Raw genomic sequence first — 25,395 nt, 5'->3', positions numbered from 1 at the left:
AAGAGCCTCACAGTCTAATGAGAGTGACAGAGAGATCTATACCTGTCTATACTTGATCAATATGAAATATGACAAGGTCTCTACTGATAGGATAAGCTGAAGATGGGAGGGGTGTAGAGGGGGAGTGCTTCATTCTGCCTGTTAGAACAGCAAACAGCTCAGAGAAGAGAATGGCACTGGGGCGGGGTTGTAGAAGTTGAGTACGACTTGGTTGGTCAAAAACAGGGAAGATAGGGTGTTCAAATCAGAGGGAACAGCATGAGCACAGGATCAGAAGCGTGAAAAATATATATTGTGTCTGGGGATTCCCAGGTAAATGCTGTAGGTAGAACATACAATTAAAATAAAATTTAAACCATCTCTTTGGTGCTGTGATAACATGTCACATGCATGCCTGCATTTTTTCAAGCTCTTCACAAATAAATAAACCTGTACTGGCTTTTGTCACAGGAATTTCAGGAAAGGAAATGTCTAAGTAAAAATGAATACAGACAAAGTGGAACAGTGGATAGAAACAGAAGCTGGGTCAGGATCTGTCTCAATTTTTTACTCATCTAAGAAACCAATGACAGGTACAGTTGAGATAGTACCAAAGCATCAAAGTAAGCTTTTGATAAATGAATTTGGCCGTTTTCATGATGCCAGAACGTCCTTCCTGGCTCTTCTCCTTCTGACCACCTCTGGATTTGGTAGTTTTTCCAAGCTTTGTCCTGAATCTCTCTCTATTTAAACAAACAAACAAACAAACAAACATTACTTTCTTTTTTTCATGGCCTCAAATAGAGACGCTTAAGACTATGTTTATCAACAACCTGAACGTCTCTTCTGAGCCCCAAATGCATACATCCAAGTGCCTTCGTGCCATCCTGACTTGAACGTCACACACATGGAAGACAGAGAGAGCTGTGCTCGCTCTGCCATGTCAATATTGCCTTGAAGCCCGTCCTTCCACATCTTCGTTAATGACACCACCCTCTACTCGGATATTCCAGCCAGAACTTGGAAACTACTCCTAACTCCTCCCTCTTCCTTTTCTACACATGCAAACTCTCACTAAGACCTTTTAGCTTAGCTCTCCCCAGATCTCGAATCTCTCCATATGTGTCCTTTACTGCTGTCACCCGAATAAAAACCACTGTCTTCACCAGCTTCCACCAGTTGCCTCCACTATGCATTCTCCGTCTTAGAAAGACAAGGTTAGGTAATTTCTCCGATTAGATCCCTTTAATGGTTGCTTTGCTCTTTGATACAATGCAAAATCCTTAATAAAGCTAACAGCGTCCTGCAAGATCTGACCCCTGCCTATTTCTCCCATCTCATTTCTAATTATTTGCTGTGTTACTATCGTATTAGCTTATAGGTTCTTGAATGTGTTAAGATCTTTTCCAGTTCATAACCTTCACACTTGCCCTTTCCTGCCTGGGAAGTTCTTTTCCACTCTCATGGCTGGTTATCTCTTTTACGCTAAGCACTAGCAGGGGCTTAGATAGTGAAAATCACTTCCATCACTTATCTGGCTGGAATACTATACATGGATAAAGCCAGCCACAAAGTTTACAGGAAGCAACTTCTCCCAAGAACATGCTATTTCTCCCAAGGACAAGTGTCATAACAATGTCTTTGTTGAGTGATTACTATCTTCTGACTTGTTAAAAAAACGCTGTCCTCTAAAACTATAGACTATTAGAAGCTTTGGTATTTGAAACTTTATGTTAAGAATAAAATATCCCACTCTGTCTGGAGATTCTAAGACACTTTGACACAGAGAATCAAATTCAATTCCCAACCCAGGTACAGAGCTTAAGATAAGGGGGTTCTGGATATACCACTCTGCATCTATCTTAACTTTGTAGTTTCCACAGAAATAGGACTGTGGACCCTTCTCAGACCTGATGTTGACCTCTGATCTGCTTTCAGTCTACCCAAACGCTGCTTCATTTATATGTCCCTCAAATTCTACTCTTACCCCAAATCCTATAATAACTTTATCTTCTCTTTGTTTGGTCAGATGCCTCACAATTCTTCTTATCCCTGGGATTTGACCTGAGGGCAGAAACTCCATTGGAGTCAACAGTCCAAACTTTAAGAATCAAGAAAGGCCCTTTTTCTTTAAAACAAACAAACAAACATGGCATAAGAACAGACACTCAGATCAATGTAGCAGAATACAGAACCTAGAAATGGACCCACAAACGTATGGCCAACTAATCTTTGACAAAGCAGGAAGGAATATCCAATGGAATAAAGACAGTCTCTTCAGCAAGTCATGCTGGGAAAACTGGACAGCGACATGCAGAAAAATGAACCTAGACCACTTTCTTACGCCATACACAAAAAAATAAACTCAAAATGGATGAAAGACCTAAATGTAAGACGGGAAGCCATCAAAATCCTTGAGGAGAAAGCAGGCAAAAACCTCTTTGATTGTGGCCACAGCAACTTCTTACTCAACGTGTCTCCAGAGGCAAGGGAAACAAAAGCAAAAATGAACTACTGGGACCTCATCAAAATAAAAAGCTTCTGCACAGCGAAGGAAACAATCAGCAAAACTAAAAGGCAGAATGGGAGAAGATATTTGCAAACAACATATCAGATAAAGGGTTAGTATCCAAAATCTATAAAGAACTTATCAAACTCAACACCCAAAAAACAAATAATCCAGTGAAGACATGGGCAAAAGACATGAATAGACACTTCTCCAAAGAAGACATCCAGATGGCCAACCGACGCATGAAAAAATGCTCAACATCACTCATCATCAGGGAAATGCAAATCAAAACCACAATAAGATACCACCTTACTCCTGTCAGAATGGCTCACATTAACAACTCAGGCAACAACAGATGTTGGCGAGGATGCGGAGAGAGAGGATCTCTTTTGCATTGTTGGTGGGAATGCAAGCCAGTGCAGCCACTCTGGAAAACAGTATGGAGGTTCCTCAAAAAATTAAAAATAGAACTACCCTACATCTCAGCAATTGCACTATTAGGTATTTATCCAAGGGATACAGGTGTGCTGTTTCAAAGGACATATGCACCCCAATGTTTATAGCAGCACTATCAACAATAGCCAAAGTATGGAAAGAGCCCAAGTGTCTATCGATGGATGAATGGATAAAGAAGATGTGATATAGATATACAATGGAGTACTACTCAGCAATCAAAAAGAATGAAATCGTGCCATTTGCAACTATGTGGATGGTATTATGCTAAGTGAAATTAGTCAGTCAGAGAAAGACATATGTCTTTATATATATCATATGACTTCACTCACATGAAGACTTTAAGAGACAAAACAGATGAACATAAGGGAAGGGAAGCAAAAATAATATAAAAACAGGGAAGGGGACAAAACATAAGAGACTCTTAAATATGGAGAACAAACAGAGGGTTACTGGAGGGGTTGTGGGAGGGGGGAATGTGCTAAATGGGTAAGGGGCATTAAGGAATCTACTCCTGAAATCATTGTTGCACTATATGCTAATTAATTTGAAATTTAAAAAAATAAAATTTTAAAAATGCATACATACATATATACATATACATACATATATATATATACACATATACATACACATATATAGGTGTGTGTGTGTGCACGTGCAGCCAGCCATCCCTCATCTACATCCCAAATCATCAAATATTTTTTATCCACTCTTTAAAATTTTTGAATTTCTTAAAAAATGTTTCATTGTATTCATATATAAAGCAGCATTAAGCATCACTGCTTCTCACTTCCAAGAATATCCTCTAACCCAAACACATAAAATCATGAATAAAAATGGGCTTACCACAACCAACCCTTCAGAAATGCAAGCAATTATCAGATAATACTATGAAAAATTATATGCCAACAAACTGAACAACCTGGAAGAAATGGACAAATTCCTAGACACCCACACACTACCAAAACTCAAATGGGAAGAAATAGAAAATTTGAACAGACCCATAACTAGTGAAGAAATTGAATCAGTTATCAAAATCTCCCAACAAATAAGAGTTCTAGGTCAGATGACTTCCCAGGAGAATTCTACCAGACATTTAAAGTAGAGTTAATACCTATCCTTCTCAAGCTGCCCCAAAAAATAGAAACAGATGGAAAACTTCCAAACTCACTCTACAAGGTCAGCATTACCTTGATTCCGAAATCAGACAGAGACTCCACAAAAAGGAGAATTACAGGCCAATACCCCTGATGCAATGGATGCAAAAATTCTCAACAAGACAGTAGCAAATCAAATTTAACAGCATGTAAAAAGAATTATTCACCATGATCAAGTGGGATTCATTCCTGGGCTGCAGGACTGGTTCAATATTTGCAAATCAATCAATGTGATACATCACATCAATAAAAGAACAGATAAGAACCATATGATCCTGTCAATAGATTCAGAAAAAGCATTTGACAAAACACAGCATCCTTTCTTAATAAAAACGGGACAGAAAGTCGGGATAGAAGGAACATACTTAAACATTATAAAAGCCATTTATGAAAAGTCCACAGCTAATAACATCTTCATGGGGAAAAATGGACAGCTTTCCCCCTGAGATCAGAAACACAACAGGGATGTCCACTCTCACCACTGTTGTTTAACATAGTGTTGGAATTCCTAGCATCAGAAATCAGACAACAAAATGAAATAAATGAAATAAATGGCATCGAAATTGGCAAAGATGAAGTCAAAGTTTCACTTTTTCCAGAGGACGTGATACTCTACATGGAAAACCCAAAAGACTCCACCAAAAGTCTGCTAGAACCGATACATGAATTCAGCAAAGTCGCAGGGTACAAAATCTATGTACAGAAATTGGTTGCGTTTCTATACACCAATAATGAAGCAACAAATAGAGAAATCAAGAAATCAGTCTCATTTACAATTGCACCGAAAACCATAAAATACCTGGAAATAAACCTAACCAAAGATGTAAAAGATCTGTATGCTGAAAACTATAGAAAACTTATGAAGGAAACTGAAGAAGACACAAAGAAATGGAAAAACATTCCATGCTCATGGATTAGAAGAATAGATATCGTTAAAATGTCAATACTATCCAAAGCAATCTACACATTCAATGTAATCCCAATCAAAATTGCACCAACATTCTTCTCAAAGCTAGAATAAACAATCCTAAAATTTGTATGGAACCACAAAAGACCCCGAATAAACAAAGTAATATTGAAGAAGAAAACCAAAGCGGGGGCATCACAATCCCAGACTTTAGCCTCTACTACAACACTGTAGTCATTAAGACAGCATGGTATTGGCACAAAAACAGACACATAGACCAATGGAATAGAATGGAGAACCCAGAATCGGACCCACAAATGTATGGCCAACTCATCTTTGACAAAGCAGGAAAGAGTATCCAATGGAAAAAAAAGACAGTCTCTTTAGCAAATGGTGTTGAGAGAACTGGACAGCAACATGCAACAAAATGAAACTAGACCACTTTTCTTACACCATACACAAAAATAAACTCAAAATGGATATGTGAGACAGGAAACCATCAAAACCCTAGAGGAGAAAGCAGGCAACAACCTCTTTGGCCTCAGCTGCAGCAATTTCTTATTCAACATGTCTCCAGAGGCAAGGGAATTAAAAGCAAAAATGAACTACTGGGATGTCATCAAGATAAAAAGCTTCTGCACTGCAAAGGAAACAATCAACAATACTAAAAGGCAACCGATGAAAGGGGAAAAGATATTTGCAAATGATGTATCAGATAAAGGGTTCATATCCAAAATCTATAAAGAACTTACCAAACTCAACACCTGAAAAACAAATAATCCAGTGAAGAAATGGGCAGAAGACATGTATAGAAACTTCCAAAGAAGACATCTAGATGCCAACAGACACATGAAAAGATGCTCAATGACACTCCTCATCAGGGAAATACAAATCAAAACCACATTGAGATACTACCTCACACCAGTGAGAGTGGCTAAAATTAACAATTCAGGAAAAAACAAATGTTGGTGAGGGTGTGTAGAAACGGGAACCCTCTTGCATTGTTGGTGGGAATGCAAGCTGGTGCAGCCGCTCTGAAAAACAGTGTGAAGCTTCCTCAAAAAATTAAAAATACATCTACCCTATGACCCAATAATGGCACTACTAGGAATTTATGCAAAGAATACAGGATTGCTGATTCATAGGGGCACATGTAGCCCAATGTTTATAGCAGAACTATCAAATGTCCATCAACTGATAAATGGATAAAGAAGATGTGGTTTATACATACAATGGAATACTACTTGGCAGTGAGAAAGAATGAAATCATGCCATTTGCAGCAATGTGGATGGAAGTGGAAGGTATTATGCTAAGCGAAATAAGTCAGTCGGAGAAAGACAGATGTCACATGTTTTCAAACATATATGGATCTTGAGAAACTTAACAGAAGACCATGGGGGAGGGGAAGGGGAATAATCGTTACAGAGAGGGAGGGAGGCAAACCATAAGAGACTCTTAAATACAGAGAACAAACTGAGGGTGGATGGAGGGGTGGGGGAGAAGGGAAAACGGATGATGGGCACTGAGGACGGCACTTGTTGGGATGAGCACTGGATGTTGTATGTAAGCAATGAACCACGGGAATATACCTCCAAAACCAAGAGCACACTGTACACACTGTATGTTAGCCAATTTGACAATTAATTACACTAAAAAAAACAACAACAAAGAAGGTCCTCTAGGTTTTCTGTTGTTTGCAAAACATATACATTCCAATTACATGAACAGCAACAATTACAAAAAGCTTCAACAAATAACACTTGTGCTCAATGTACCATGTAACGATGTCATTATGTAGTTTTAATACCAAGAACATTCTATTTCTAGAAATTGTAAGAAAATGGATCTTTCTTTCGAGAACATCCAAGGTATGTGAATATTTGACTTTCAAATGCCCAACACAGGGCTGGTTGCTTCCTGCTTTTCCTAATCTCCCCGTGTGAACCACAGCCATGCTATGCTGAATTCATGGAACTGCCCAACCCAACATCTCTTTCCATCTTCTTTCTCTTCTCCCAGACTTCCATTCCCTTACTGGTAACAACTGCCTTTAATCTACACCAGAAACAGAAAAAGCTGAGCTCCTGTGTATTCTCTTTCAGTGCACGCTCAGTTACACCACTACTGTATGATCTTAAATAAATTATTTTACCTTGTGAGAGACTTTTTCCTCATCTATAAAAGGAGATAATAGTACCTACCTGAAAAGGTGGTAAGGACTGTTAAAATAAAGCATGCAAAGCTTTCAGCACAATGCTTTGTTGGCAAATGCACTGTAAATGGTAGAATTATCTCCAGGACTATCTTCAACAAGGGTAACAGTCCTTCCTAAACCCATGATCTTAACTGAGTGATATAAAAATTGTGCTTGTGATAAAACTGTTCCTTGAAAAAGCAACAATGACTTTGGAAGTAAAATCTGTCCTCGTGTACTAATCGTGTGGCTGCTGTAACAAATTATGACACACTTAGTGGCTTAAAATAACACAAGTTTATTATCGTACAGGTCTAGGGATCAGAAGTGTAAATGGATCCACGGGCAGCTTTCCTTGCGGAGGTTCTAGAGGGAGGACCCACTTCCTTGCCTGTTCTGGCTGGCTTCTAGAGGCCACCCACATTCCTTGGCGTGTGGCCCCGCATCACTCTGGCCTCTGTGTCTGCCATCACATCACCTTCTCTGCTATGGCCGTTGTCTCATCTCATCTTTCTTCACTCTGACCCTCCTGCCTCCACTTACAAGGACCCTTGTGATTACCTGGTTACACCAGATAATTCAGGACAATCTTCCCTTAACTTAACCACAACTGCAAAGTCCCTCTTGCCGTGTAAGGTAACATATTTACAGGTTCTGGGGATTTGGATGTGGATATGATTGGGGCTATTATTTAGACTATCACAGTCATTTAAAATAATTGGGCCATTTCACACGTACCCCAGTGTTTACAGCAGCCCTATCGACAATAGCCAAAGTATGGAAAGAGCCCAAATGTCCATCAATGGATGAATGGACAAAGAAGACATGGCATATATATATATATATATATATATATATATATATATATATACATACACACACACACACATATATATATACACACATATATATATACACACATATATATATATACACATATATACCCTCTAGTATATATAAATATATATATACATACATATATACATATGTATATATACATATATACATATATATGTGTATATATACGTATATATATATACACACAATATACATACACATACACACACACACACACACACACACACACACACACACACAATGGAGTATTACTCGGCAACCAAAAAGAATGAAATCTTGCCATTTGCAACTACATGGATGAAACTAGAGGGTATTACAATGAGCAAAGTTAGAGAAACAGAAATATTATATGACTTCACTCATAGGAGGAATTTAAGGTACAGAACAGATGAACATAAGGGAAAGGAAGCAAAAATAATATAAAAACAGGGAGAAGACAAAGCATAAGAGACTCTAAATATAGAGAATAAACAGAGGGTTGCTGGAGGGGTTGTGAGAGAGGGGATGGGCTAAATGGGTAAGGGGCATTAAGGAATCTACTCCTGAAATCACTGTTGCACTATATGCTAACTTGGATGTAAATTAAAAAAATAAGTAAATTATAATAACATAACATAACATAACATAACATAACATAACATAACATAACATAAAATGAAATAAATCAGGCTATTTGACCTTCTGGAAACTGCCCTTAAATTTCCCCAGAATCTACACAAAACTTTCTATTTTCTCATTTTTCACTAATAAAGTTTGCTTTTCTTTAGATGTAACCAGTTGATAAAAATAATGCCATTGCTGATTCAATGTATTTTTTCTATTTTGGTTAATTATCAATGTTTTGATACAATAGCATACTACAATTTCATGGCAAATATGTATTCTGTGTAATCAAGCTAAATTGAGAAGCAAACAGCTATTATGATATTTATCCTCTGGGTGAGTTATTTCGTACTCCCAAACAATGTACTCACCAACTTGAAAGACAAGCTTTTTTTTTTTTTAATGTTTATTTTTGAGAGACAAGAGAGAGAGCATGACTGGGGAAGAGATAGAGAGGGAAACATAGAATATGAAGCAGGCTCCAGGCTCTGAGCTGTCGGCACAAAGCCTGACACAGCGCTCGAACTCACGAGCCATGAGATCATGACCTGAGCCGAAGTCAGATGCTTAACCAACTGAGCTACCAAGGCATCCCCAAACTTTTTTTTATTGTGATTATATATATATATATATATATACATATATATATATATATAAAATCAGTATCATAAGAAAACCTATGTCTCTATATATATCAGAAAATGTATATATCTCTCTCTATATATATAAAACATAAATTTTGCCATTTTAAACATTTTTAAGTGTACAATTTAATGGCATTATTATTATTATTACTACTTACAATGTTGTGTAACCATCACCACTATCTATCTCTAAAACCCTCTCATCGCCCCAAACAGAAACCCTGTACCCATTAAACACTAACTGCCATTCCCTCCTCCTCCCAGCCCCTAGAAATCTTGAACCTACTTTCTGTCTCTATGAATTTGCCTGTTTTAGATATTTAAGTGGTACATTATGATAGTTGTCCTTTCCTTCTAGTTTGTTTTATTTAACATAATGTTTTCAGGATCCAATATGTTGTAGCAAGTGTAAGTACTTTGTTCTTTTTATTGCTGAATAATATTCTGTTGTATATATAATACCACATTTGTTTACCCATCTATCTGTTGATGACATTTGGGTTGTTTCCCCCTTTTGACTATTATGACTAATGCTGCTACGAATATTGTTATGTCAGTATCGGTTTGAGTCCTTGTTTCTGGACGCATACCTAGGAATGGAATTGCTGGATGATAAGGTAATCCTATGTTTAACTTTTTGAGGAATTGCCAAACTGTTTTCCACAGCAGCTGTTCCATTTCACATTCCCACTGTCACAGACTATGAGTCTGGAGTTCTCTTTTGTCCATCAAGAGAATAGATGCAGAATTGAATACGAGAGGCTAATGTCCAGGAGGAAACAAGAGCCCTGAACAGGGGTTTCATCTCTGTATTTATTGGGCTCTCAAGATATTACCCATGTGGTGAATGTGAAGAAAACAAGACCTTACACACGTGGTGAACGTTCAGAAAAACAATCAGACAGTAATCATTAACTTGGTGTGTGTAAGAAGCAAAGGATCTGGGGGGCAAGAGGAGTTTGTGATCAAAGCACAATAGTATATTGGCATCAGATGGAAAGTAATTTCCTGCAGGTGATATAACAGGTTACTCATGATTTCATTACAATATCTCGCTAGGTAACCTCGGGCACTTTCACCTTGTGGCAGTGACTTTCTGCCCTAAACTTCCTTAACACATTTATGTAAGTATAAGGAATTCTCAAACCTATTTCCCCACACCCACAAGTGATGGACTAGAGCTCTACTTTCTCCACATTTTAACCAACCCTAGTTTGTGTTAATTTTAGCCATTCTAATAGGTGTGAAGTGATATCTCATTGTGGTTTTGATTTGCATCTTTTCACATGCTTATTGGCCATTTGTATATCTTTTGGGAGGGAACTGTCTATGCAAGTCCTTTGCCCATTTAAAAAATTAAGTCCTTTGTATTCTTGTTGAGTTAAAGGATTCTCTACATATTTTGGATATTTGTCCCTTAGGGTTAGGTTTAGCAAGTATTTTCTCCCATTCAATGGGTTGTCTTTTTATTCTCTTAAAGGTCCTCTTTTTGTACAACAGTTTTTAATTTTGATGAAGTCCAAATTATTTATTCTTTGTCACTTGTAATTTTGGTTTCATATTTAAGAAACCATTGCCAAACCTCAGTTCATAAAGACTTTTTCCTATGTTTTTTCTCTAAGAGTTTTATAGTGTTTAATTTTTAAATTTTATAGCTTTTAAATTTAGGTCTTTGATCCATTTTGAGTTCATATTTGTACATGGTGCAAAGAAAGGGTCCAACTTCATAGTTTTGAATGTGGATACCCCAGCACCATTTGGTAAAGGACTGTCCTTTCCTCACTGAATGGTCTTAGCTACTTTCCCGAAAATCAATTGATCATAGATTTGAGGGTTATTTCTGAGTTCTCAGTTCTCTCGAGTCCATTGGTTTGTATGTCTTCCTTACGCCAGGGTCTGGAGTTTGGAGTATGGTTTGGAGTATGATAGCTTTGTAGTAAGTATTGATACTAGGAAGTGTGAGTGCTATAACTCTGTTCTTTTTCAGATTGTTTTGGCTATTCCGGGTCCCTTGACCCAGAATTTAGGACGGGCTTCTCCATTTCTGCAAAAGCATTGTTGGGACTTTGATAGTGATTGCACCAAATATGCATATCACTCTGGGTAATATTGTCATCTTAACAATACTAAGTCTTCCAAATCTATGAACACATGATGCCTTTCCATTTATTTAGGTTTCTCTAGTTTTTTTTTTTTACTTTATTATTTTTGTAAAATTTAAATCCAAGTTAGTTAACATACAATGTAATAATGATTTCAGGATTAGAATTTAATGATTCATCACTTACGTACAACACCCAGTGCTCATCCCAACAAGTGCCCTCCTCAATGTCCATCGCCCATTCAGACCATCCCCCCACCCAACACCCCACTAGCAATCCTCAGTTTGTTCTCTGCATTTAAGAGTTTCTCATGGTTTGTCTCTGTTTTTATCATATTTTTGTTTCCCTTCACCTATGTTCATCTATTTTGTTTCTTAAGTTCCACATATGAGTGAAATCATATATTTGTCTTTCTCTGACTTATTTTGCTTAGCATAATACACTCTAGTTCCATTCATGTTGTTGCAAATGAAGGGATTTCATTCTTGCTGACCACCAAGTAATATCCCATTGTGCATATATACCACATACTCTTTATCCACTGATCTATTGATGGACATTTGGGCTCTTTCCATACTTTGGCTGTTGTCAATAGTGCTGCTGTAAACATTGGGGTGCATGTGTCCCTTCAAAACAGCATTCCTGTATCTCTTGGATAAATACCTAGAAGTGCAATTGCTGGGTTGTAGCATAGTTCCATTTTTAACTTTTTGAGGAACCTCCATATTATTTTCCAGAGTGGCTGCACCAGTTTGCATGCCCACCAACAGTGCAAAAGGGTTCCTCTTTCTCCACATCTTTGCCTACACCTGTTGTTGCCTGAGTTAACTTTAGCCATTCTGACAGGTATGAGGTGGTATCTCGTTGTGGTTTTGATTTGTATTTCCCTGATGATGAGTGATGTTGAGCATATTTTCATGTGTCTGTTGGCCATCTGGATTTTTCTTTGGAAAAGTGTCTATTCATGTCTTTTGCCCATTTCTTCACTGGATTATTTGGGTTTTTTGGTGTTGAGTTTGATAAGTTCCTTATTGATTTTGGATACTAACCCTTTATCTGATATGTTATTTGCAAACATATTCTCCCATTCTGTCAGCTGCCTTCTCCCATTCTTGTCGGTTGTTTCCTTCACTGTGCTGAAGTTTTTATCTCGATGGGTCCCAATAGTTTATTTTTTGCTTTTGCCTCTAACTTATTTTTCTCTTGCCTCTGGAGACATGTCAAGTAAGAAGTTGCTGCGGCTGAGGTCAAAGAGGTTGTTGCCTGTTTTCTCATCTAGGATTTTTATGGTTTCCTGTCTCCAATTTAGGTCTATCATCCATTTGGAGCTTATTTTTGTGTATGGTGTAAAAAGTGTTCCAGGTTCATTCTTCTGTATATTGCTGTCCAGTTTTCCCAACACCATCTGCTGAAGAGACTGTCTTTTTTCCATTGGATATTATTTTCTGCTTTATGAAAGATTAGTTTGCCAATATGTTTGTGGGTCCATTTCTGGGTTGTGGTCTGAAAATATGCAAGATATGATCTCGATCTTTTTGTACATATTGGAGCTGATTTGTGACCCATTTTGTGATCTGTTCTGGAGAATGTTTCATGTACACTTAAGAAGAATGTGTACTTGGTGCTTTAGGATGAAACATTCTGAACATATCTGTTAAGTCCATCCAATTCAGCATGTCATTCAAAGAGAATGTTTCCTTGTTGATTTTCTGCTTCGATGATCTGTCCACTGTTGTAAGTGATGTCTTAAAGTCCCCTACTATTATGGTATTATCATCAATGACTTTCTTTATGTTTGTGTTTAATTGGTTTATATATTTGTGTGCTCCCACATTGGTGGCATAAATACTTACAATTGTTACATCTTCTTGGTGGATAGACACCTTAATTATGATATAATGCCCTTCTTCATTTATTGTTACAATCTTTATTTTAAAATCTAGTTTGTCTGATATAAGTATGGCTACTCCAGCTTTTCTTTGACAACCATTGTCATGATAGATGGTTCTCCATCCCCTTACTTTCAATCTGCAGGTGTCCCTAGGTCTAAAATGAGTCTCTTGTAAGCAGCATGTAGATGGTACTTGATTTTTTATCCATTCTGATGCTCTATGTCTTTTGATTGGAACATTTAAGTCCACTGACATTTAGGGTGAGTACTGAAAGATATGAACTTAGTGCCACTGTGTTGCCTGTAGAGTTGGGTGTTTCTGGTGGTGTTCTCTGGTCCTTTCCAGACTTTGTTGCTATTGCTCTTTCTCATTTTGTTTTATCTTTTCTCTACTCAAAAAGTCCCCCTTAAAATTTCTCACAGGGCCGGTTTAGTGGTCACAAACTCCTTTAGTTTTGTTTGCCTGGGAAACTCTTTTTCTCTCCTTCTATTTTGAATGACAGCCTTGCTGGATAAAGAATTCTTGGCTGCATATTTTTCTAATTCAGCACGTTGAATATGTCCTGCCACTCCTTTCCGGCCTGCCAAGTTTCTGTGGATAGGTCTGCTGCAAACCTGATCGGTCTTCCCTTATACATTAAGGACGTTTCCCCCCCTTGCTGCTTTCATCATTCTTTCCTTGTCTGTGTATTTTGTGAATTTGACTATGATATGCATTGGTGATGTTTGGTTTTTATTGAATCTAATGGGAGTTCTCTGTGCTTCTTGGATCTTGATGTCTGTGTCCTTCCACAGATTAGGGAAGTTTTCTGCTATACTTTGCTCACATAAACCTTCTGTCCCCTTTTATTTCTCTTCATCTTCTGGGACTCCTTTGATTCAGATGTTATTCCTTTTTAATAAGTCACTGAGTTCTCTAAGTCTTGTATTGTGATCCTTTGCCTTTGTTTTTTTTCTGCTTCATTATTTTCCATAATTTTATCTTCTATATCGCTGATTCCCTGCTCTGCTTCATCCATCTTTGCCATCATGGCATACATTTGAGATTGCATCTTGATTATAGCCTTTTTAATTTCTGCCTATCTAGGTTTTATTTTTATCTCCGCCGAAAGGGATTCTCTGGTGTCTTCTTTGCTTTTTTTCAACCCCAGCTAGTATTCTTATTATCATGGTTTTAAGTTCTAGTTCAAACATCTTACGTATGTCTGTGTTAAGTCCCTGTCTGTCATTTCTTCCTGTTCTTTCTTTTGGAGTGAATTCCTTCATTTTGTCATTTGAGGGGAATAAAAACATTAATAAAATGAAAATTTTAAATTAAAAAAACCCAAAAAATCAAATAAAGGAGGCTAGATCCTAGATGTGGTTTAGTCTGCTTGTTGAAAGAAGTTTGATAGAACAGAGTAAAAAGGGAAAGGAAAGGAAAAAAAAGGGTAAGAAATTTTTTAAAATGTATATAATAAAACAGAATAAAATAAAATAAAGAAAATGAAATATAATAAAAAACTTAAAAAATAAAATTAAAAAATGAAAACAAAATTTTCTTTCTATATTCAAGAAAGAGAAAGAAAGAAGAAAACAATTTAAGCAAAAACAAAAGCAAAGGAAACAAGTAAGCTAACCAGCAAACAGAATGAAACCCAAATGAAGTTACATCCAGTTTCCCCTAAAACTGACACTATGAAGCCCTCTATAGTCTGCATACTAAGCAGGTGGAATGATTTGTGCTGGTCTTGTGTGGGATGTGCTTGGAGGGTGCAGTTGGGCGCAATTTGGTGTAACGGCTCTGTTCTCCACTGGGTGGCACTGCTTAGCTTACTGGGGTGGAATCAGTGTGGCATGTATGTGCATGCACTGGAAAGGTGGAAATGGCTTCACCCGGTTCCCCTGCCTCTGGCACAGGAACTTTGTGGTCTCATCGACCCACAATCACACATCCCTCCTTTGTCTCAGGCTTTCATCCACTCCCGCCTCTACCCTTTCTATGTTCAAGCCATCCTCCTGCCAGGGAGCACTTCCCTCCAGAGTTTTGTCTCAGATCGGGTTGTGTTTCAAAACCCCACACTTCAGATCCTGTGGGTTGGACCCCCAACTCTCTGGGGGAGGGTATCACTGAGCAATGGCCGGTGCAAGCTTGCCCCAGAAAACATTTGTGGGATCCTGCAGTGGCAGAGATTATGGCAAACCACAATACACAGCCAGCACCAGGTTTCACCACACTCTGGTGTCTTTGTCCCAATACCAGCAAACGTGGGTGCTCTCCAGGGTCCGCTAGAACCTTTGCCTGTGGGGAGGCCATAGGGCCTCTACCAAATGCCCTCCTAGCAGGGGAACCACTTCTCCTGTGTGGCATGTGGACCTCTTAGACCCTGCTGCCTGCTCCTGGGGATTCACCCTACTTCCTCACTAGAACAGCACCAGGCACTGAGCTTCAAAACTTCAGACTCTGTGTTCCACTGTTTGTAGAATCCTGGTGGTATGGAAACTCTCTCCTTTCTTCCCATCAGTGGTTTTGGAATAGATTTCTTGTTCAGTCCCCTGTGAGTGTTTTCACTCTTTCTCTCCAGCTACTTTTGGAGGGGGGACGGTGCTTTTCTTGCATGATCTCCATACGCCTCACTCTCTCCCTTTCTCTTTCTCTCTCTGTGAAAATAGCTCCCTATGTTCCATGACTTCTGCCTCCCTCAGTTTACCTCTCCACACTGTGTACGTACCGAGTTCTGTGGCTCACATTATGCAGACTGCTGTTTTAATCCTCAGATCAATTTCCTATGTGTTCAAAGTGATTTGGTGGTGATCTAGCTGAGTTTCAGGAATAAGACAAACTTAAAGGCTCCATGCTGCTTTGCAATCTTAACTCCATCGGTTTCTCTAATTCTTTAAGCAATGTTTTATAGTTTTCAGTATAGAAGTTTTGTGCCTCTCATTGGTTAAATTTATTCCTAAGTATTTTATTCTTTTGGATGTTATTGCAAATGGAATTGTCTTAATTTCCTTTTCAGATTTTTCATTGCTAGTATATAAAAATTCAGTTGATTTTTGTGTCATTTTGTAGCCTTCAATTTTGCTGAATTCATTAATTAGCTCTAAAAGGAGTATGTGGGGGAGTATGTATGCATATTTGCATGAATTCTTAATGTTTTCTACATTTATGTAATCTGTGATATAGGCAGTTTTTCTTCTTCCTTTCCAATTTGGGTGTACTTTATTTCTTTTTTCTTGTCTAATTGCTCTGGAACTGCCAACACTATGTTGAACAGAAGTGGCAAAAACAGGCATTCTTGTCTTGTTCCCAGGATTACAGGAAAAGCTTTCTATCCTTTCCCATTGGGTATGATGTTAGCTGTAGGTTTTTTATATACAGCCTTCATCATGCTGAGAAGGTTCTCTTCTATTCCTAGTTTATTGAATATTTGTATCATGAAGGGATGTTGGATGTTATCAAGTGCTTTTTCTTTTAACATTTTTATTTGAGAGAGAGAGAGAGAGAGAGAGAATGAGAGAGAGAGAGAGAGAGAGACAGCATGAGTGGGGAAGGGGCAGAGAGAGAGGGAGACACAGAATCGGAAGCAGGCTCCAGGTTCTGAGCTGTCAGCACAGAGCCCCATGCAGGGCTGGAACCCAAAACTGTGAGATCATGACCCGAGCTCAAGTCAGACGCTCAACTGACTGAACCAACCAGGTGCCTCAAGTGCTTTTTCCACATCAATTGAGATGACCATGTGGCTCTCCCCAACCTTCATTCTATTAATGTAGTGATTGATTTTGTATGCTGAACCACTATTGCCTAAATCCCCCCTTGGCCGTGGTGTATAATCCTTCTTATATGCTGCTGAATTTCATTTGCTAGCATCTGTTGAGGATTTTGGTGTCTATATTTGTAAAGGATAGTGGTCTGTAGTTTTCTTTTCTTGTAGTGTCTTGTCAGACTTTGATATCAGGGTAATGCCAGCCTCAAGGAAGGAATTGAGAAGTATTTTTTCCTCTTCTTTTCATTTAATAGGCCTTTCTTTGTTGGGAGACTTTTTTGTTCTGTTTTGCTTTTGGTTTTGGTTTTTTGTTGGGAGATTTTTGATTGTTGATCTAATCTTCTTATTAAAGGTCTTTTCCGATTTTCTATTTCTTCTTGAGCCAGTTTTGGTAGTTTGAGTGTTTCTAGGCATTTGTCCACTTCCTCCAGGATATACAATTTATTTGGTATACAGCTATTCCTAGTATTCTCTTATGCTGTTTTTTTATTGCCGTAGTCAGTAGTAATATCTCCTCTTTCACTTCTGATTTTAGTAGTTTAAGTATTCTTTTTTTACTTTCTTAATCTAACTAAAGGTTTGTCAATTTGTTCATCTTTCCAAAGAAACAGTTTTTGGTTTCATTGATTCTATTGTTTTTGCATTCTCTATTTATTTCTGCTCTAATCCTTATTATTATTACTTTTTCCCTCAAACTCAATTTAACATATCCAGGAATTAATTTTTTCCTTAAATGCCTAAAACATAAAAATAAATAAATACCTCTGTGCCATCAGAGAAAGAATAGCCTATTTGTTAGATTTACTGCTTAATCCACATGAACAGCTCTCATATAACAAATAGAATATTACTATGTCTTTATGAAGATGTTCAAAAAAGGCTTAATTAAGGTCACGGGAGAGAACAGCCCCAGACTGGACGTTAAGGCCATTCGCTTAAGACTTGTGTCAAGCTGAGAGAGACCAATGCCATGAGCCTCTTGGGTATTTACAGGAAAAACTGAAACCAAGCCTCTCATTTTTAGACTATGATGTCATCATGAAACACCTTATAACTGGGTCTGGTTCTGAAGAAGGCAAGCATGACAAGAGTCCTCTGATATCCTATGAACAACGATTCCTCCCCTTGAGGGAAAAGCATGGATCTAAGTGATGCCAGTACGGTAACGTGGATTCCACCACTCTCCCCAGAGATGTGGCTCATAAGTCCCTAGGACTGGCTTTCTAGGGCTGTGCTTGGGAGAGTTGCCTTCTCTCTGAGGTTCAATTGTATCTCCTGCTTAGCCTTCACACTTCACCTTGTCTGACCCAGATTACCGTCACCGCCCACACACCTCCTCTTCTTCCCTGTGCTTCTCATGCTTCCTAAACCATGATCATTCTGAGTGAGAGACCTCGGTCTAAGGAGCTGGGATCAGAAAGTCACCATCTGGGATTAGCTTTTATTCTCAAGAGGTGACTTCAGCAAGATCAAGAAAGGCACAACAGGACGTTTAACCTAAGGGGCTAATGAGGCTTAATGGGCACTTATACCTATTAGGAGACTTTCTGCGGAGAATAATGAGACAAAGGGTAGTTTAAACAGCAAAGATGGGTATTACCTTAGACGCCAGGAAGCCCACGGTAAGCACACTCCTGGGTTACTTGATCAGCTCCACAGTATCACGAAGGACTCAGGTCCACATTCGGCCGTGTCATCTTGCTGTGTTGGTCTTGTCTGCAAGCTGGCTCCTGTCTGCTTGCAAGATGCCCGCGGCAGGTCCCATCATCACATCTGGGTGTGACAATGACCAGGGCAGTTGCCTCTTCCTTATGTATACTGTTCTCACTCACTTTAAGAATGAAGTTTTTTTTAAGATTATATTTAAAATTATTGGCATCTCTGTGCTGTCCATCTCTTTCGTCTTTGCGAACCATCAGTCCAATCTATCAAAAACAAAATGTTGGTGTAAAATAAATTTTTTTAAATAAGTTTCATGGAATAGTTGTTGAGTGAGCTGGGGGGTTGAGGTGCATAGAGGGGAAGTGCATAGACTTTTAGAAGGTGAGGATCTACTGGGGCTTAAATCCTGCAGGAACAGAAATTTGGAACCGGAGGAAAAAGTTTGAGTCAGGATTTCTTGGCCTGTTTTTTGTTTCTTTGCTTGTATCCCCTTAATTCTAAAAGAATTGTATTCTATTACTTGCCTTGGCTAAGTTTTCTTAATCTTATATTCTAAACTGTCTCATTTAATCAATAAGAAGTACTCCACCATCTTTGAAATATCCATTTTAGGCATTTCATTCACTGAATACCATCTCCTTTCCTTCCAGAATATTGAACTGTGCCAACTGCAATACTCCTTTGAGTCATTAGGATCTCCAATCCACTGGTCCTATAAAGTGTTGAGTGTTTATTGTCCCATCACTCGTCTTTTTTAGAACCAAAACAACTTTCTCAGAAACTGCTCAGTAGATGGTCCTTCATATCTCAGTGCCTAGAATTGATGACATGTTCTTTTTTTTTTTTTTTCTAAAGAGAGAGAGAGAGAGGGCAAAAGTGAGTGAGGGGCAGAGAGAAAGAGGGAGAGAGAAAGACAGAATCCTATGAGAGGCAAAGAGAGAGAGGGAGGGAGAGAGAAGCAGGGTTCACCTGAAGTGGGCATAAGCTCACCCAAAGCATGGCTCGAGATCACCTCCATGAGGGACTCAGACTCACAAACCGTGAGATCATGATCTGAGCTGAAGTCAGATTCGGATACCTAATGACTAAGCCACCCAGGTGCCTGACATGCTCTTTATTAAACCAAAACTGGCAAGAACAACATAGTTACCAGGATTGGTTTAAACCAATCAGGACTCTTCCCTTAAGTGGGGACAGAGTGACCTTCCTTGAAGGTGAATACGTACACACGTTGATTCCAACAAAAAATGTTGAGTGGTTTACTAATAGTAACTATTATAGCATTATACGCAATATTTATACTTTTAGCCCCAGCTACAAATGACACTTTTTGAGGTCACTGTTCATTTGTAAGGAATGGGGTAGGTGTCAGGAAAAGAAACACAAAGATGGCTCTTTCCACTGAAACATTCCAGAACTGGTTCTACTAAGTACTAGTTAGATGAGATGACTTTAGACAAGGCACCTAACCTTTGTTTTGATTTCCACATCCACAATGTCATGGATAGCTGGGAAGGTAATTACATTGCATAAATACAAAGCAATATTATTACCACATTTCACCTTCCCATACTGTCTGCTCTATGTCATTTATTCATTCATACTTACACCCTTTTAACAAATAATTGCTGACAGTCTACTTAATGCAAGGCATGAATATCTGAGGATCAACCAAGTTTTCACCATGGCTCTTGCATCTAAGGTATTAACTAATGAATGATTTAGCAGTAACTGCTTTATCTCCTAGAGTACAGAATCAGACAAGGCAGTGCAAGATATAAGACAAAAAAGGCGGGGGAATGACGGGTGTTGTTTATCGAACCATAATGGTTGCTTCAGTTGGAGCAGTTATCCTGTTTACTAAAAATGCTGCCACCAAGTATGTGAGTTCATAGATGCCTACACTGCTTTCCTAGCTTAGAAACACCTACTGATACACAGTATAGGCAAAGCAACCCAACCCAAGAAATACGGGTTTATGTTACAAGAAAACAGTGACAAAACCTGAAAAGATTGGTTCATGTGTGGGCCAGTGAGACAACGTGAGACTTATTAATGTATTAAATAAGAACTAATAAACTTTTCTCTGAAAGTTCTCTGTTCTTGGGAATAAGGAAATAACGATGGCTTTAAAGTCAGCTAACCAATTATCTTAAAGATCTAATCACTCAAAGAGATCTTCCCATTTTGGAAAGCTAACATTTCGGGGAAAAATAAGATGTTTAAATTATTGCCGTTGTCTATGCTTGTTCTTGAAAAACACAAGGAAGAGGAGAAATTTTTACCAGGATTTAGAACACATTATTCATCTTTGTGATGGGATAACAAGACATTTTGGAGGGGACTTCTCAAGGAAATGATGTCTCTGAACAACAGTACTGGCATGTACAGGAAAATCCTTGTAGACCAGGACCAGAAAGTGAATAGCAAAGCACAAAAAGAATACTGGCAATTTAAACACTTAAAATAGTTCAATGGATATAGAACCAACATTCGATGGGAAGGAAGAATTTCCAATATCAAAATCTTAAGATGTGTCAAGACACTAGACGGGAACATTTGTCACTGCAAAATAACTCCCATAGCAAGGTATAATAGAGAATGTAAAATAGAAGGTCACCTCTATTATTGTGCATGGTTCAGTGAAGTTTTCTACTCATCAGTTGAAACACAACGTTGTTAAACAATTCAGCGTAGCTTTCATATGCTGGCGAACAACATAGTGGTCAGCTATCAGTGATGATAGCATTCCCTTCAAGCCAAGGTAGTTTATCTCTGGAGTCTGGTGGTCTATCGAACCTCCACATTCAAGCAAGGTTGAAGGGACTGCTATTGAAGCATGGATCGTACCAGCCCCATCCATACATATGGTCCCTTCTTCTCTTGGCTGTTTCTACTGCAATAAAAAACAAATAAGCACTAAATCAATGACCAGGAAAGGAAAAGTGAAACAGCAGGGCAGTAAGATACTAGAGTTAAAGCTTTCTTGGCACAGGCACGAAGTTAGTTGCTTAATGTAGTTGTGAGATCACAAAGATCTATGACAAGCTGGCCATTGTCAGTTTACTTGGCTAAAGGAAAAGCGACAATAAGAAACATCTTAATTGTGCTCAGTAAACATTACATACTGATTTGGGGCCAGGAACTATAGCACATCTTTATGTAAACTGCTTCATTTAATCCTATCAACAACCCTATGATATAGATATTATCCTCAGTTGAGGCAACAGTTTAACTTGCTCCAGATCTCACAGATATTAAGTGATGCAGCTGGAATTTGAAAACCAGAAAGCCTAATTTCAGAAACCACGGTTTAAATTTTTTTTAAGTTTATTTATTTATTTTGAGAGTGGAAGAGACAGCACAAATGGAGGAGGGGCAGAGAGAGGGAGAGAATACCAAGCAGGCTCCACACTGTCAGCACAGAGCCTGATGCAGGTTTTAACTCATGAACCCTGAGATCAGGACCTGAGCCATAACCAAGAGTCAGTCGCTTAACTGACTGAGCCACCCAGGCGCCCCCAGAAACCATTTTTTTAATCGATACTTTCTATGCTTACACAGTCTACCCTCGCCCCCATAGTATTTGCCCTTTTCCTTTCTTTATTGTTTCTGCATCAGAAAGCCATCTTCTTTAGGAACCTTTTTTAAAAGCATTATAGATGTAACTTAAAATACTATATTTGACATCATGCAATCTTAAAAGTGGAATGACTATTTTAGAAATCCTATGAATAATCTGGGAAAAATACCGTATTCTTTAATATAATGGATGGATTAGAAAAGTTCTACATTTTTTTAAGTTTATGTATTTATTTTGAGAGAGAAAGAGATTGAGAGAGTGGGGAAGAACAGACAGAAAGGGAGAAAGAGAACCCCAAGCAGGCTCCATGCTGTCAGCGCAGAGCCTGATGTGGGGCTCAAACTCCTGAACGAACTCATGAACTGTGAGATCGTGACCTGAGCTGCAATCAAGAGTCAGATACTTAACCCACTGAGTCATCCAGATGTCCCAGAAAAGTTCTGCTTAAGACAAATTAGAATAATGTAGAACAACAGAATTGAACTTTTTTCTTTTCCACTCTGGGAGACACAACAGGCAACGTCCACTTCTGGATAAAATTGCACTACCGCAAGCAATTCAAGTCTTCTATGCTCTGTTGGATTCCCAGAGCTGACCACCTAACTTTCTGTGTTTCCCATTCCTCTCAGTTGTAAATCCAAGCCATTTCCATATTCTGAAGACCTAAATCCTACTGTCCCATCTCTTTAGTCTTGCGTCCTAAGTCATTGAGGAAACTGAGGCCATCAGCTTGAAATCCATCAATTCCCTCCTGCCAAACCAAGAAAATTTATCAACCTATGTGTCCATCCCTCCAATCTTCTCTTGGAAAATAAGGTCTCCTCTTGTTTCAGTCCAAATCAAGTTCTCTGTGCTCTTGGTTCCATGCTCTGTCACCTCTTCAAGGAACCCAAACCATTAATTTTCCATTGAACTTCTTGTGTTATGGTAGATTTGCCAAATACATTGCTATCATGCTCACAACGCCATAGGAGAGAAGGCAACCCATCCACGGTCTTTGCCAAGGGGCAGCCACGTTTTATACCATGCAAACTCCTGGGTACTAGCTGAGTACGGGTGGCAACTATCTCAAAGGGCAGCCAACATACAAACACGAAACGATGAGCAGGGCCTGTTGCCTAAACAATAATAGAATATTATGAGAAATTATATGCCAATAAAATGGACAATCTGGAAGAAATGGACAAACTCCATACATATACACTACCAAAACTGAAACAGAAGAAATAGAAAATCTGAACAGACCCATAACCAGTAAAGAAATAGAATTAGTAATCAAAGTCTCCCCAAGAGTCCAGGGCCAGATGGATTTCCAGGGGAATTCTACCAAACATTTAAGGAAGAGTTAACACCTATTCTCTTGAAGCTGTTCCAAAAAATAGAAACGGAAGGAAAACTTCCAAACTCTTTCTATGAAGCCAGCATTACCTTGATGCCAAAACCAGACAGAGACCCCACTAAAAAGGAGAACTACAGACCGACTTCCCTGATGAACATGGAGGCAAAAATCCTCAACAAGATATTAGCCAACCGGATCCAACGATACATTAAAAAAAAATTATTCACCACGACCAAGTGGGATTTATACCTGGGATGCAGGGCTGGTTCAATATCCGCAAAACAATTAACGTGATTCATCACATCAATAAAAGAAAGGACAAGAATCACATGAGTCTCTCAGTAGATGTAGACAAAATACAACATCCCTTCTTGATAAAAACCCTCAAGAAAGTAGGGATAGAAGGATCATACCTCGAGATCATAAAAGCCATATAAGAAAGACCCAACGCTAATATCATCCTCAATGGGGAAAAACTGAGAGCTTTCCCCCTAAGGTCAGGAACAAGACACGGATGTCCACTCTCGCCACTGTTATTCAACATAGTATCGGAAGTCTTTGCCTCTGCAATCAGACAACACAAAGAAATAAAAGGCATCCAAATCGGCCAGGAGGAGGTCAAACTTTTACTCTTCACAGATGACATGATACTCTATATGGAAAACCCAAAAGATTCCACCCCAAAACTGCTAGAACTGATTCATAAATTCAGCAAAGTTGCAGGATATAAAATCAACGCACAGAAATCAGTTGCATTCCTACACACCAACAATGAAGCAACAGAAAGAGAAATCAAGGAATCGATCCCATTTACAATGCACCAAAAACCATAAAATACCTAGGAATAAATATAACCAAAGAGGTGAAAAATCTAAACACTGAAAACTAGAGAAAGCTTATGAAAGAAACTGAAGAAGACACACAAAAAATGGAAAAAGATTCCATGCTCCTGGATAGGAAGAACAAATATTGTTAAAATGTAGATACCACCCAAAGCAATCTACATATTCAATGCAATCCCTATCAAAGTAACACCAGCATTCTTCAGAGAGCTAGAACAAATAATCCTAAAATTTGTATGGAACCAGAAAAGACCTCAAATAGCCAAAGCAATCTTGAAAAAGAAAACTAAAGCAGGAGGCATCACAATCCCAGACTGCAAGCTATACTACAAAGCTGTAATCATCAAGACAGTATGGTACTGGCACAAAAACAGACGCTCAGATCAATGGAACAAAATAGAGAACCCAGAAATGGACCCACAAGCGTATGGCCAACTAATCTTTGACAAAGCAGGAAAAAGTCAGTGGAATAAAGACAGTCTCTTCAGCAAGTAGTGCTGGGAAAACTGAACAGTGACAGGCAAAAAATGAACCTGGACCACTTTCTTACACCATACACAAAAATAAACTCAAAGTGGATGAAAGACCTAAATGTAAGACAGGAAACCATCAAAATCCTCGAGGAGAAAGCAGGCAAAAACCTCTTTGATCTTGGCCGCAGCAACTTCTTACTCAACACGTCTCCAGAGGCAAGGGAAACAAAGGCAAAAAATGAACTATTGGGACCTCATCAAGATAAAAAGCTTCTGCACAGAGAAAACAATCAGCAAAACTAAAAGGCAACCGACAGAATGGGAGAAGATATTTGCAAATGACATATCAGATAAAGGGTTAGTATCCAAAATCTATAAAGAACTTATCAAATTCAACACCCAAAAAACAAATAATCCAGTGAAGAAATGGGCAAAAGACATGAAGAGAC

The 25,395-nt window shown here is 38.5% G+C and overlaps 1 long non-coding RNA gene across 1 annotated transcript in view; it reads right to left on the bottom strand.

Annotated features, from left to right (window-relative positions):
• The window catches only part of LOC113596508 (uncharacterized), a 111,215-nt gene that overhangs the window by 81,224 nt on the left and 4,596 nt on the right, over positions 1 to 25,395 (bottom strand). The window contains exons 2-3 of the long non-coding RNA XR_008292413.1: positions 21,330 to 21,605; positions 18,648 to 18,972 (exon numbers count right to left, since the gene is read on the bottom strand). This is a non-coding gene — a long non-coding RNA (uncharacterized LOC113596508). The remainder of the gene's footprint in view (positions 1 to 18,647; positions 18,973 to 21,329; positions 21,606 to 25,395) is intronic.

The sequence above is a fragment of the Acinonyx jubatus genome, chromosome D2, assembly GCF_027475565.1.
Source record: "Acinonyx jubatus isolate Ajub_Pintada_27869175 chromosome D2, VMU_Ajub_asm_v1.0, whole genome shotgun sequence".
NCBI lineage: Eukaryota > Metazoa > Chordata > Mammalia > Carnivora > Felidae > Acinonyx > Acinonyx jubatus.
This window is presented reverse-complemented; position numbering and strand designations above follow the sequence as displayed.